The 16,093-nt window shown below is 35.9% G+C and overlaps 2 non-coding genes across 2 annotated transcripts; one reads left to right on the forward strand and one right to left on the reverse strand.

Moving 5' to 3' along the window:
- The first annotated feature begins 4,253 nt into the window (after positions 1 to 4,253).
- On the forward strand, positions 4,254 to 4,325 carry TRNAC-ACA (transfer RNA cysteine (anticodon ACA)). The gene has a single exon. It is a non-coding gene; the product is annotated as a tRNA-Cys (tRNA).
- An 11,489-nt stretch (positions 4,326 to 15,814) lies between these two features.
- TRNAC-GCA (transfer RNA cysteine (anticodon GCA)) lies at positions 15,815 to 15,886 on the reverse strand. The gene has a single exon. It is a non-coding gene; the product is annotated as a tRNA-Cys (tRNA).
- Positions 15,887 to 16,093: the final 207 nt, after the last annotated feature.

Genomic DNA, 16,093 nt, shown 5'->3' on the forward strand with positions numbered 1-16,093 from the left:
TTATAACATAAATGTAATTCTACTAATGAAGTGAATCTCTGGAAGTTTTCTTTTCGTCTGTATATGTCTCCAGTGTTTAAAAATAAACAGCAGTATGACAACTGGAAAATTACCCTACTGTATGACTACATTTCCATGTTTTTTTCCCTTTAAATCTTATATAAACATTCTCAGAGGAGTCCAATTTATAACCATTCTGAAATAGTGACATTTCAAATCATCAAGCTTTGTTTTTCTGTGCTAGATATTATCCTCAAAATAACAAAATTCCAGTGAGCTGGAACAATCACCTGCAGTGAATGTTTTAGCAAACAGACCTTTCCCTGAAGCACAGTTGGAATTACATCCAACTGTCAGAAAGATCCACAGATTATACCTAAGGGTATGTATTGTCTAAGGATCTGCATTATCTATGCCCAGGTAGAAGGTCAACAGACATCGTTCTTAATATTTTCTGGTTGTTATTTAAACCTCCTTTCTCTAGTTAGAAAAGTAGAAATTCACTAAGAGTTTGATAGATTTGAATTTAGCTTGCTGCCCAAATACACACTTTTATTGAATGATTTCTGGATTTAGTAATCTGGTCTTGAACAACAGTGTGTTAACTGAATTTCCCAAGATAAAAGATGTTTAACCTCAGAACAGGTGACAATTTAAAGAGATTCTATAGCTCAGTTGCAAGCATCTGACCTCTAGCTAAATGGACTTTAAAGAACTTTTCAACACTAAAATCTGTCTGTATGAGAGTATAATCAACTGTTTCATGAAACAGAAAGTTAGGAGACAAAAGAGAGAGTTTGTTATCTCAAATATCATTGCCTTTTTGTTTCTTAATATTTATTGAGCTCCTGCTATATGTCAGGAATGGTAAAAGGCACGAAGGGGCTACCTGTGAATATTGTCCCTGGTATAACTTAGAATCTAATGAAGAATATTTACTATAAAAATATAATCCCTAGCTCAATTATTGATCATACTTGTGATGATTAAATACTGAGAGTAGTGTCTATGAGTATATGTTTCAAGAGGAACTGATTTTGTTTCTTGTTTCATCTGAGTACTGAAATAGGAATTAGGAAGTGTCCAGGTACAAATGAGGGCAGTGGTCAATACGAGGGGGATAAAGTGACCAAAGAAAATGTTTTGGCAAGGCAGGAAGGAAACACAGTGATTTGGGCTAGGGTGGGAGACTTACCAATGCAGATACTAAAGGAAAGTGATAACTCTCGCACAAGTATTCCCCACGTTTCTTTATCATTTGTAGAATAAGAAATATAGCATCATGTAAAAAAATGACCTTGAGATGAGACATTTCACTTGAATGTTAAATTGACTGTTTGTATGGTTGTTGTGAAGATTAGAAATAATTTGAGTAAGGGTCTTTGATAGACAAAAAAACATTCAGTAAGAGGTTGGTATCATTAATAGTACTATTATTAATAATACTATTGTGAAAAGTGAAGTCGCTCAGTCATATCTGACTCTGTGATCCCACGGGCTGTAGCCTACTAGATTTCTCCATCCACGGGATTTTCCAGACAAGGGGACTGGAGTGGGTTGCCATTTCCTTCTCCAGGGATCTTCTCAACCCAGGGATCGAACCTGGGTCTCCTGCACTGCAGACTGATGCTTCACCATCTGAACCACCAGGGAAGCCAATACTACTATTATTTAATAGCAAATTTTCACTTTACTTGAGAACAGTCCAAGAAAACTGAAAGTTAGAGGCAACTGGCTGTCTATTATTCAATAACTTTGAATAATCATTTTTTTGCATATTTGAAATCATTTTTCCACATGATCTTTACATAATGTAATAGTCTTATATTTTTCTGGACTCCCATTTAATTTCTTGTTACTGTTGGAATTACTCTAACCTGGATAAGCAATGTATTCCTATTCCTCGACAGGTACACAGATAGAAGGAAGGCTGAAAAGGTACTGGATATTCCAAACTGTGAGTGATTTTGTAACTCAATTCTGTTATCCAGATGTTGTTCCATGATTTGTTTTGGAGAATGTAAGTCTGCTTTTCACAGTGCACATATACAATGCACCACTAGAGGCCATGAGACACCTCAGTAAATAAACAGATCTACATATCAATTAGTACTTTCATTGGCATGCAAACGTTTGTTGTGACAGCTGGAGCAAATGAATTTTTCAGTGAAGTTTACAGATTTGTATGGAGGAAAATAAAATATAATATTGTATGACCTTTTATATATTTAAGAGTTTCTATGAAAACAACTTTATAATATAATTTGGTAAAGGATTAAGAAACAGTTTTGAAACATGAATTGATGATATATACAGGTTTTTTTCTCACGAAGTATTGAGAAGTAAAATGGCGTTCTTACAATCATAAAGTTAAAATGAATAATGCAACAGTATTTAGCCTTAAACTACCAGGCCATGGAAAAAATACTTTATAAGACTATAATAGATATAATAAAAAATGCATGAAGTATGTATTAGTTTAGTGCAAAAGTAACTGTGGTTTTACATTGCTGAACTTTGTCATTTGATACTGGAATATTTTCTTAAATAAATGTGTTTATGTTATACATGATTTTAATGATCATTTCTCACTGTATTTTTTTGCTAATGACTTATTAGTAGCTATTTATTTTATATTTATTTAGACTACAGAAGTGATGTTAAACAAAAAGCAAATTCAAATAATTTTCTTATTCGAGTTCAAAATGGGTTGTAAAGCAGTGGAAACAACTTGTCACATCAACAATGTATTTGACCCAGAAAGTGCTAATGAAAGTACAGAATAGCTGTAATTCAGGAAGTTTTGCAAAGGAGACAAGAGCCTTAAAGTTGAGGAACATAGTTGCTGGTTATCGGAAGGTGTCAATGGCCAGTTGAGAGGATCCCTGAAGAGGATCCTCTTACAATTACATGAGAAGGTGCTGAGGAAATCAGCATTGACCATCCTATGGTTACTCAGCATTTGAAGCAAACTGGAAAGGTGAAAAAGCTCAATAAATGGGTGCCTCATGAGCTGACTGCAAATCCAAAAAAGAAAAAAAAATGTTTTAAAGTGTCATCTTCTTTTATTCCATGCAACAACAATGATGAACCATTTTTTGATTGGGTTGTAATGTGAGATGAAAAGTGGATTTTATATGACAACCTGACAACTGGTGATGACCAGCTCAGTGGTTGGACTGAGGAGAAGCTCCAACGCACTTCCCAAAGCCAACCTTGCACCAAAAAAAGGTCAGGGTCATTGTTTAGTTGTCTGCTGCCTGTCTAATCCACTACAGCCTTCTGAATCCTAGTGAAACCACTACATCTGAGAAGTATGCTCAACAAACCAATGAGATGCATTGAAAACTGCATTGCCTGCAGCCAGCACTGGTCAACAGAAAGGGCCCAAATCTTCTCCATGGCAATGCCCAACCACATGTCGCTCAACCAATGCTTCAAAAGCTAAACAAATCGGGCTACAAAGTTTTGCCTCATCTGATCTCTCACCAAATAACTAGACCATCACTTCTTCAAACACCTCGACAACTTTCTGCTGAGAAAATGCTTCCACAACCAGCAGGAGGTAGAAAATGCTCTCCAAGAGTTCGCTGAATCCTGAAACAGGTATATTTATGCTACAGGAATAAACAAATGACAAAAATGTGCTGAATATAATGGTTCCTATTTTGATTAATAAAGATGTATTTGAATCTAATTATGATTTAAAAGTCACAGCCTGAAATCACAATTACGTCTGCACCGACCGACCTAACAGTAGGAAAGGCAAATTTTTTACAAACCTTTTTTTTGATATTCGAATTTTGTCTGTGAAAAACGTTGGCCCCATTAAAATAAGAATGTGTGTGAACATGAATACATTTACATGTGTGTGTGCTTTCCTGTCTGCCTGTTCTGCAACCCCCTGGACTGTAGTTCACCAACCCCTTCTACCCATGGATTTCCCAGGCAAGACTGCTGGAGTGGGTTGCCATTTCCTTCTACAGGGGATTTTCCTGATCTAGGGATTGAACCATGTCTCTTGAATTTCCTGCATTGGCAGATAGATTCTTTACCACTGCGTCCCCTGGGAAGCCCAAAACATGTGCAAATGAAGCAAAAATTACTTCTAAATCTTTTATTTTAGCTTATGAGTTTCAATTTTAAATTTGTCTGAAGGATGATTGGTAACGTTGATTTTCAAAGCTTTAAATTAAATATGTTTTTTTACTGTGGTGACTATATTAAAAGCATGAAATGGTATTGCATTGACTTCCCTGGTGGCTCAGATGGTAAAGCGTCTGCCTACAATGCGGGAGACCCAGGTTCGATCCCTGGGTTGGGAAGACCTCCTGGAGAAGGAAATGGCAACCCACCCCATGACTCTTGCCTAGAAAATTCTATGGACAGAGGAGCCTGGTAGGCTATCTATGGACAGAGGAGCCTGGTAGGCTACAGCCCATGGGGTCACAAAGAGTTGGACACGACTGAGCAATGTCAATGTCATATTGCATTGACAACTGAATGTTCCATGAAGGCTAGCAAAAAAACCGATTGAAAAAGGAAATCTGAATTCATTAAATTTATTGCATCAAGGGAGAACTTAAGTTGAAAATATTGTCTCAGAAGTAGGCTGAAGAAAGATATTTATAGACATTTTGTGTCTAGGCTCATGAGTTTTAAGATATGCTTCTGAGATGGGGAGTTAATAGAAACTGGATAAAAATAACAATATTTTTGTGAAAAAGTTTTAAACTATTGTCTAGTAAGTGGTCTGTGTCCATGTGTGCAATCTATTGTTTCAGTATGAGAGAAGTTTTTCCAGATGAACAAACCATTTGGCTAGACAAAATGGTTTGTGAGAATTTCTTGAAGAAAACAGTAAATTTCTTATTTACTATCCTATTTCCTCAGTAAAAATTTCCTGCAACAGACTCTTAACACAGATGTTATCAGTTGAATACTATTGATGGTGGTTATACCAACTGTCAGTCACACTCTGTGTCATTCTCTGGCCTAAACTGGAAGGTGTACCTGTACTGTATGGAGAAGATCACTTCAGATGCACATCTTTATATGAGAGCAACAGCGCCCACTTGTTGGATTCTTTTCACTGATTTTTTTTATTTTTACATCATATATTCAAGAGAAGATTGATTTACAGTTTTACATACAATGTTATATTTGTTTTACAAATACTTGGGAAATGTCTTTACCTTTTTAATGCTTAGGATAACTTGTACAACATATGGACAATGTAATCTTTTATTATTTGGCAGAATTTTCTTGTGGAGCCTTCTATGTCTGCTGACTTTTTAGAAGGGGGGATTTTTAAAAAATATTTTAACTATCATAATGTCTTTTATTTCCTTTTGGAATGTGTAAGCTAACTCATGAGATCAATGTTGATAGTCTGTATTTTGCTAGGAAATTATGGATTTCATATGTTTTCATATTTTCACAAGGATCTACATATTTTTCTCATAATTTTTCAGTCACCTGTGTTTCAGTTGTTATTTCTCCCATTGAATTTCTTATATGGTTTGTCATTTTTCCTTTTTTATTTGAACACATTGGCTATCAGTTTCTGAATGTTGAACTATTAATTATATTTTTTTTCTTGTCTCTGTCTCATAATATTTTCCCATTGTTATCTTCTTTTGATTTCCACATGCAGATTTACTCTGTGTTCCTTTATCTAATCTTCCAACCTGTAAGAGCCACTCACTAGTTTTCATAATTTCTATATTACTGATAAAGTTTATAGTGATATCAATTTTGTCTAATGATAAATTGAATCTACCATGTATATACACACCATGTTGTGTATTGATTTCTTCATGATTGATTAACTTTTTAAATTTGTAATTTCAGAATATACTTTTTCCTCTACCCCAGATTTGCTTCATAAAAGGTTAAAAACTTTCTAGATAAAAGAGCCTGTTTGTTTCTCTATTTGTCAGCTCTTTGTTGGTAATTTCTAGATTTTTTTGTTGTTGTTGTTATCTGATAGAATATATTGTTTGAAATATTTCTACTTTCTAAATTCTACTTTGATATTAGCACATTTCAGTTTATTTGCCTGATACACTTTTTATAAAATTGAAGTATAGTATGGAAGGGATACCTACTCTAGTATTCTTGGGGCTTCTCTGCTGGCTCAACCAGTAAAGAATCTGTCTGCAATGTAAGACATGTGGGTTTTGATCCATGGGTTGGGAAGATCCCCTGGAGAAGGGACTACCTTCTCCCTTGCAGAAGGCAAGGGTATCCACTGCAGTATTCTTACCTGGAGAATTTCATGGACAGGGGAGCCTGGAAGGCTGTAGTCCATGGGGTTGCAAAGAATCAGAGACAACAGTGACTAACACTTTCACTTTCATAGTTGATTTACAGTGTTTTGTTAGTTTCCGGTGTGCAGCATGTATATATGTATATGTACATGTAGGTTTCCCTGGTGACACAGTGGTGAAGAATACACTATAGGAGCTGCAGGAGATGCTGCTTTGATCCCTGGGTTTGGAAGATCCCCTGAAGGAAGGCACGGCACTCCAGTATTCTTGCCTGAAGAATCCCATGGACAGAAGAGCCTGGGCAGACTGCAGTTCATATTGTTGCAAAGAGTCAGACATGACTGAATGGACTTAGAACATATGCACCTATGTATGTGTATATAGATATTTTATTTCATTATCTATTTTCTGTGTAGTAGTGTGTATATGTTAACTCCAAACTCTTATAATTTATCCCATCTTCCTCTCTACTAACCATAATAGTTTTGCCCATTCTTTATCTGTAGTTTTTCTGAATTGGTGTTAGGTGTGCTTACAGTAAAACATAGTTAGGTTTTGGTTTGTGAACCAAACTGAAAAATTATTTTTAGTTACATGAGTTAATTCCACTGGTATTTACATATATTGTTGCCTTTGATATAAACTCTGTTAAAACTTTTGCAATTATATGTAATTTGCTTTATATGCTAGTTGTTTCCTTAGGAGATGTATATGTTCTGTGGCTAGAAAAAAGTTGGTACTTTTCTAGAAAATTTTATAATTGAATTGTAGTGGTTGATTGTAATAGTTACTCTTGTACATGCATACTTCTATTTTCTTTAGTCTCCTAGTTTATTATTTAATATTTTAACCAGTTATTTGTTTGTATAATTTAATGCCACCTATTTACATACTAAAATGGTTTACTATAGTTTCCCATTGTCTTCTCATTAGTCTTCCTACTTTATTGTATTGTTTCAGTTTTTATTAAACAATTTTAAAATTATTTTTCCATTCTCATATCTTTTCTGTTTAGGCCTAGGGTGAACATTTTGTGATTTTAAAGTACTCACCATTAGTTTAATTAAATCCCTTCTGTTTATTTTTGTTTTCATTTTCATTACTGTGGGGGGGGGGTCATAGAAGATTTTGCTGTGATTTATGTCAGAGAGTGTTCTGCCTATGTTTTCCTCTAAAAGCTTTTGTACAATGAAGGAAATAATAAGCAAGGTGAAAAAGGCAGCCTTCAGAATGGGAGAAAAATAATAGCAAATGAAACAGCTGACAAATAATTAATCTCCAAAATATACAAGCAGCTCATGCAGCTCAATGCTAGGAAAATGAACAACCCAATCAAAAAGTGGGCCAAAGAACTAAATGGACATTTCTCCAAAGAAGACATACAGGTGGTTAATAAACACATGAAAAGATGCTAATCACTCATTATTAGAGAAATGCAAATCAAAACCACAATGAGTTATCATCTCATGATGGTCAGAATGACCACCATCAAAGAGTCTACAAACAATAAATGCTGAAGAGGGTGTGGAGAAAAGGGAACCCTCTTACATTGTTGGTGGGAATGCAAACTGGTACAGCCACTATGCAGAACAGTGTGGAGAATCCTTTGAAAAGCTGGAAATAGAACTGCCCTATGACCCAGCAATCCCACTGTTGGGCATACACACAAAGGAAAATGGAATTGAAAGAGACATATCTACCCCAATGTTCATTGCAATACTGTTTATGATAGCTAGGAAGCAACCTAGATGTCCATTGGCAGATGAATAGATCAAGAAGTTGTGTACATATACACAATGGAATATTACTCAGCTATTAAAAAGAATGCATTTGAGTTGGTTCTAATTATGTGGTTGAAACTGGAGCCTATTACACAGAGAGAAACTGAAAAGTGAAAGTGAAAGTCACTCAGTCATGTCTGACTCTTTGCGACTCCATGGACTATATCTTCCATGGAATTCTCCAAGCCAGAATACTAGAGAGGGTAGCCTTTCCCTTCTCCAGGGGATCTTCCAAACCCAGGGCTTGAACCCAGGCCTCCTTCATTGCAGGAAGATTCTTTACCAGCTGAGCCACAAGGGAAGCCCAAGAATACTGGAGTGGGTAGCCTATCCTTTCTCCAGTGGATCTTCCCTACCCAGGAATCAAACTGGGTCTCCTGCATTGCAGGTGGATTCTTTACCAACTGAGTTATCAGGGAAGCCCTCATACAGAGAGAAGTAAGTCAGAAAGAGAAACACCAATACAGTATATTAACACATACGTACGGAATTTAGAAAGACAGTAATAATAACCCTATATAGGAGGCAGCAAAAGAGACACAGTTGTAAAGAGCAGATTTTTTGACTATGTAGGAGAAGACAAAGGTGGGATGATTTGAAAGAATAACATTGAAGCATGTATATTACCATATGAACAGTAGATGACTAGTGCAAGTTTGATATATGAAGGACACTCAAAGCCCGTGCTCTAGGACATCCCAGAGGGGTGGTGTAGGGAGGGTGGTGTGTGTGTGTGGGGGGGGGGGGTTCAGGGTGGGGGGACACATGTGCACTCATAGCTGATTCATGTCAGTGTGTGACAAAAAACATCAAAATATTGTAAAGTAATTATCTTCCAATTAAAATGAATTAATTAATCTAAAAAAGTTACTCATCATTAGTACTTTTGTTTAGTTTTTTTCAGGCAACATTCGTTTTTGAAGGAAGGTCTCCCTTTGGTATATTCTTCAAGAAGTGCAGATGGTTGCAAACATTTTTTTCCCCATTTATTTTTATTAGTTAGAGGCTAATTACTTTACAATATTGTAGTGGTTTTTGCCATACATTGACATGAATCAGCCATGGATTTACATGTGTTCCCCATCCCGGTCCCCCCTCCCACCTCCCTCCCCACCCCATCCTTCTGGGTCTTCCCAGTGCACCAGGCCTGAGCACCCATCTCATGCACCCAACCTGGGCTGGTGATCTGTTTCACCCTTGACAATATACATGTTTTGATGCTGTTCTCACAAAACATCCCACCCTCACCTTCTCCCACAGAGTCTAAAAGTCTGTTCTGTACATCTGTGTTTCTTTTTCTGTTTTGCATATAGGGTTATGGTTACCATTTTTTTAAATTCCATATATATGCGTTAGTATACTGTATTGGTCTTTATCTTTCTGGCTTACTTCACACTGTATAATGGGCTTCAGTTTCATCATCTCATTAGAACTGATTCAAATGAATTCTTTTTAATGGCTGAGTAATATTCCATGGTGTATATGTACCACAGCTTCCTCATCCATTCGTCTGCTGATGGGCATCTGGGTTGCTTCCATGTCCTGTCTATTATAAACAGTGCTGTGATGAACATTGGGGTACACATGTCTCTTTCAGATCTGGTTTCCTTGGTGTATATGCCCAAGAGTGGGATTGCTGAAGAATGGAACTGGAAGAATCAACCTGCCTGACTTCAGGCTCTACTACAAAGCCACAGTCATCAAGACAGTATGGTACTGGCACAAAGACAGAAATATAGATCAATGGAACAGAATAGAAAGCCCAGAGATAAATCCACGAACCTATGGTCACCTTATCTTCGACAAAGGAGGCAAGAATATACAATGGAAAAAAGATAACCTCTTTAACAAGTGGTGCTGGGGAAACTGGTCAACCACCTGTAAAAGAATGAAACTAGAACACTTTCTAACACCATACACAAAAATAAACTCAAAATGGATTAAAGATCTAAATGTAAGACCAGAAACTATAAAACTCCTAGAGGAGAACATAGGCAAAACACTCTCCAACATAAATCACAGCAGGATCCTCTATGACCCACCTCCCAGAATGTTGGAAATAAAAGCAAAAATAAACAAATGGGACATAATTAAACTTAAAAGCTTTTGCACAACAAAGGAGACTATAAGCAAGGTGAAAAGACAGCCTTCAGAATGGGAGAAAATAATAGCAAATGAAGAAACAAAGGATTAATCTCAAAAATATACAAGCAACTCCTGCAGCTCAATTCTGGAAAAATAATTGACCCAATCAAAAAATGGACCAAAGATCCAAACAGACATTTCTCCAAAGAAGACATACAGATGGCTAACAAACACATGAAAAGATGCTCAACATCACTCATTATCAGAGAAATGCAAATCAAAACCACAATGAGGTACCGTTACACGCCAGTCAGGATGGCTGCTATCCAAAAGTCTACAAGCAAAAAATGCTGGAGAGGGTGTGGAGAAAAGGGAACCCTCTTATACTGTTGGTGGGAATGCAAACTAGTTCAGCCACTATGGAAAACAGTGTGGAGATTCCTTTAAAATCTGGTTGCAAACATTTGTAAGTTAATGCTGAAAGATTTTCTCTATAGTCTTGATGCTTTAATGACAGCATGACTAGACATAAAATACTTTACCTTTGTTTATTGGATTAGAGAAAAAAGCTGCTTAATTATTCTTTGCTTCGTATGTTGGTTTTTAAATTTCTGGTGCGAACCTAATCTTTTAATTTTAAAAATTTATCTGACTTTTACGTTGAAGACTACTTTTGAAAGCTGAGTATTTTGTTTGGCTCTTTACCAGAGTGAATCATTCTTCCTTCCTTTTCTTCCCACTGATATACTCAATGAGCTCTTTCAACTTTTAGGTTATTTTTTTCTAAAAAGTATTTATTGGATTATAGTTTTAAATGTTAGGTCTGTTACATTGTTTTACTTTTTAAAATATTCTGATAATACATTGTTCTTTCTTTGTCTTCAGTTTCTACTATTTTCTTTTTGCCTCTTTTTGCTTTGTTATTGATACTATTTTCTTTTTCTAACTTATTGCTCTCTCTCTCCCTTATTTTCTTTTAGTCTGTACCTTTTAATATATGGTATAATTTATTTTCTACTTCTGAGATAATATGTTTCTCTTGAGTTCAATGAACCCTCTCTATAATCTTCCTATTTTTTGTACACTTGTTTTTGACTTTTTGGATTTATGATTTCTATTTGTCTTTCATACACTCACATACTTATTTGTATATATGTGATTCTCTTTGGAAAGTTAACATAATTTTCTTCTCATTCGTCCTTCTATTCAGGGAAAAACATTTTCAATTGATATGCATACTTTTTTTCTATTTATGTTCAAGGGTTACAGCATTCTAGTTTAATGGCACAAGCAGCTCTAAGTATATTAAAGTCATTTCAGCTCAGTTCAGTCACTCAGTCGTGTCTGACTCTTTGCAACCCCATGGACTGCAGCATGCCAGGCTTCCCTGTCCATCACCAACTCCCAGAGTTTACTCAAGTTCATGTCCATTGAGTCGGTGATGCCATCTAATCATCTCATCCTCTGTTGTCCCCTTCACTTCCTTCGTTTAAACTTTCCCAGCATCAGGGTTGTTTCTGATGAGTCAGTTCTTCAAATCAGGTGGCCAAAATATTGGAGTTTCAGCTTCAGCATCAGTCCTTCCATTGAATATTCAGGACTGACCTCTTTGAGAATAGACTGGTTGGATCTCCTTGCAGTCCAACGGACTCTCAAGAGTCTTCTCCAACACCACAGTTCAAAAGCATCAATCCTTCAATGCTCAGCATTTTTTATGGTCCAACTCTCACACCTATACATGATTACTGGAAAAACGATAGCTTTGACTAGACAGACCTTTGTTGGCAAAGTAACATCTCTGCTTTTTAATATGCTGTCTATGTTGGTCAAACTTTTCTTCCAAGGAGCAAGTGTCTTTTAATTTCATGGCTGCAGTCACATCTGCAGTGATTTTGGGGCCGGAAAATATAAAGTCCGTTAGCAGGTTATATTTCCTTGCTTTTCATTGGGAGGAAATACTCAGTTGAGTATGCACAAATTAAGAAATTTTATTGCCACCATCAGAGCTGTATTTCTCTGGTTTAAAGGTCTTCAAATCATCATAAGGATAAGAAATACAATGACAAAGGAAAACTCAATACCGTTTGTAAGTTTCAAAGGGACTGAAGCCTGGATTAGTATCCACATACAATCTTTAAAATTCTATTGTAATAATCCTGAGGACAAGTGAGAACTATAGAAGAGATACACTCATACATTTTGGTAAAGATACCTAAACAAAGTTTACCTCTTGCAATCATAAAGATGTCATAGACATGCCAAAATTTACATTCTCCTATAATTTACAACCAGATTTTCTGTACCTTACTGATATCCTCTTTACTTTTTCTATAAATAGAAAAAGGTGCTTTCATTTTATTTATTTATGGCTTTTATTATGGATTTCTCTATTTCTTCTTGCAATTCTACTTAATTTTTTCTCTCATGTATTCTGAAGCTATTAGAAATACAGTTACTGTTGATAAACTTGCCCCTTTAACATCATTAAATAATCTTCTTTACTACTGATATTCTTTTCTCAGGAATCTATTTTGTCCGATGTTAATATAATCCCTTCAGTTTTTTGTGATTAGTGTTAGTTTGAAGAATCATTGCCCACTTTTTAATTTTAATTTACTTGTCTTTTAAATTTTAGTTGGATTACCTAGACATCTTATAGTAGAAACTTAATTTCTTTTTGCACACTACTAACCTCTCCCTTTTATTCGAGGTCTTTAAGCCATTTACCCATTCTAGTCCATGTTAGTTCGCTGATTCCTAGAATGTTGATGTTCACTCTTGCCATCTCCTGTTTGACCACTTTCAATTTGCCTTGATTAACAGACCTAACATTTCAAGTTCCTATGCAATATTGCTCTTTACAGCATTGAACCTTGCTTCAGGCTCCAAAATCACTGCAGATGGTGATTGCAGCCATAAAATTAAAAAGATGCTTACTCCTTGGAAGGAAAGTTTTGACCAACCTAGAGAACATATTAAAAAGCAGAGACATTGCTTTGTCAACAAAGGTCCATCTAGTCAAGACTATGATTTTTCCAGTAGTCATGTATGGATGTAAGAGATGGACTACAAAGAAAGCTGAGCGCCGAATAATTGATGCTTTTGAACTGTGGTGTTGGAGAAGACTCTTGAGAGTCCTTTGGACTGTAAGGAGATCCAACCAGTCCATCCTTAAGGAGATCAGTCCTGGGAGTTCTTTGGAAGGACTGATGTTGAAGCTGAAACTCCAATACTTTGGCCACCTCAAGTGAAGAACTAACTCATTGGAAAAGACCCTGATGCTGGGAAAGATTGAGGGCAGGAGGAGTAGGGGACAACAGATGATGAGATGGTTGGATGGCATCACCGACACGATGGACATGGATCTGGGTGGACTCCAGGAGTTGGTGATGGACAGGGAGGCCTGGCGTGTTGCGATTCATGGGGTCGCAAAGAGTCAGACATGACTGACCGACTGAACTGAAGCCATTTACATTTAATACAATTATAATAAGTTTGAGCTCGCATCTATCATTATTCTCTTTCCTTTCTACTTGAACTATCTGTTTCATTCCTCCTCCTTTACTCACTATGTTAGGGTTAATCAAGTATTTTAGTGATTCTATTTTATCTATTGCTTTAGTGTTTTTATCTATTATTTCTGTGTTATTATTTTTAGTAGGTTATTTTAGGAATATATCATTCACCTTAAACTTAACATATTCTATCTTCAAGTGGTATTATATCACTTTATATAACACTTTATGTAACAATCTTTAAATATTCTAGTTCTTTCCTTCTGACGGTTGCATTGCTGTTAAATATTTAATTTCAGAATATGTCATAAATGACAATATGTTGTCATCGCTTTTATTTTAATCAGTTATTGTTTTAAACCCCAAATTTACATTTTCCAGGTTTTTTTTTTTTTTTTTTTTTTTACTTAGATTTCCTTCTGGTCTAATTTTTCTTCTGCCTGAAATATTTCCTTCTAAATTCATCTTGTTGGAGGTCTGTTGGTGATGAATCAGCATCTCTTTGTCTGAGAATATTTTTGGTTTTCATTTTTGAAATACATTTTCATGAAACATTTCTAGTTTGACACCTTTCATTTTTAAAACATTTCACAATTTTTTTGTGAAAAATGTTTATCACCTGTTTTACTAAACAAAAGCAAATCTGCTATCAATTTGATCTTTTTTTTTCCCCTGTTAGTTCAGTCACTCAGTTCTGTCCAACTCCTTGTGACTCCTTGCACTACAGCAAGTCAGGCTTCCCTGTCCATCACCAATGCCCAGAGCTTGCTCAGATTCCTGTTCTTTGGGTCAGTGATGCCATCCAACCATCTCATCCTCTGTCATCCTCTTTTCCTCTTGCCTTAATCCTTTCCCAGCATCAGTGTCATTTCCAATGACTCAGCTTTTCATATCAGATGACCAAACTATTGGAGTTTCAGCTTCAACATCAGTCCTTCCAATGAATATTCAGGACTGATATCCTAGTTACATGTATATAAGATCATTTGGAGTTTACCAGAGATCATTAATGCTGTTCATTTTTTTTTAAATCTTTCTCCCTGTGGGAGAAGGCGAGGGTGGGATGTTCAGAGAGAACAGCATTGAAACAAGTATACTATTAAGGTGAAACAGATCACCAGTCCAGGCTGGATGCATGAGACAAGTACTCGGACCTGGTGCACTAGGAAGACCCAGAGGGATGGGATGGGGAGGGGGGTGGGAGGGGGGATCAGGATGGGGAACACATGTAAATCCATGGCTGATACTAAAATTTTGAGCCTTCTAAAATATATTTTTTATGTGTTTGCTTAATATTCTTAGCTTTCTCTGTAGCATCTTGGACAATTTCAAGTTACAACACATGTTCATATCTTTGTATATTAATTCTATTGTCTGTGTAATATTTGGGCTGATTAAATTTCTCTTCATAGTGGTTTTATTTTCCAGATTTTTATACTTTTATTTGGTGCTTGATATTTATGCATTATTAGTTATGTTTTATGTTTAATTCTGGTACATAGTTCAGTTGAATGGACAAAAAATATGAAATATATATATCATATAACATACATATATACATATATGGATATGGATATATATATCCACATATGGATATATATATCCATATATATATATATGCAGTGGAACACTGCTCAGTCATAAAAATAAAAATTTTGCCATTTGCAGCAACAAGGATGGAGGAGGAGGGTATTACACATGGTGAAACAAGTGAAACAAAGACAAATATTGTATGTTTTCTCTAATATAAGGAATTTCAAAAAGTAAAGCAAATAAATAAAACAGAAACACTTATAGATAAAGAGAACAAGCTAGTGTTTACCAGAAGGGAGAGAGGTACTGGAAAGATCAAAATAGATGAAGGGGATTAAGAAGTATCAACAGCTAATTAGAAAATATAAAAATTTAATGTAAAGCACAGGGTATTTAACCTATATTTTATAATAAAGTATATGGGGTATTATCTATAAAAATACAGATTTACCATGTTGTACACCTGGAACTGATGTTATAACTTAAGTCAAGGGAAGTGAAGGGAAGCAGATCAGTTGTGTCCGACTATTTGCGACCCTATGGACTATAGCCTACCAGGCTTCTCCCTCCATGGGATTCTGCAGGCAAGAATACCAGAGTGGGTTGCCATTTCCTTCTCCAGGGGATCTTCCCAAGCCAGGAATCAAACCTGGGTCTCCTGCATTGCAGGCAGATGCTTTATCCACTGAGCCACCAGGGAAGTTCAACTTAAGTCAACAATCCTTCAATAGACAAAATGAATGTATGTCTACAGCCCAGTTGTTTATAATAGCAAGAAATTTTAAACTTCTATGTGTGTATAATGCTACCTTTTTACAAAGTTTAAAATACTATTCTTCTCAGATGCTTACCTACATGCATTAAAGAAAGAGGTGATTATAAAGACTACCTTCAGCTATGCCACTTT

The sequence above is a fragment of the Odocoileus virginianus genome, chromosome 10 (genome assembly GCF_023699985.2).
Source record: "Odocoileus virginianus isolate 20LAN1187 ecotype Illinois chromosome 10, Ovbor_1.2, whole genome shotgun sequence".
Classification (NCBI taxonomy): Eukaryota; Metazoa; Chordata; class Mammalia; order Artiodactyla; family Cervidae; genus Odocoileus; species Odocoileus virginianus.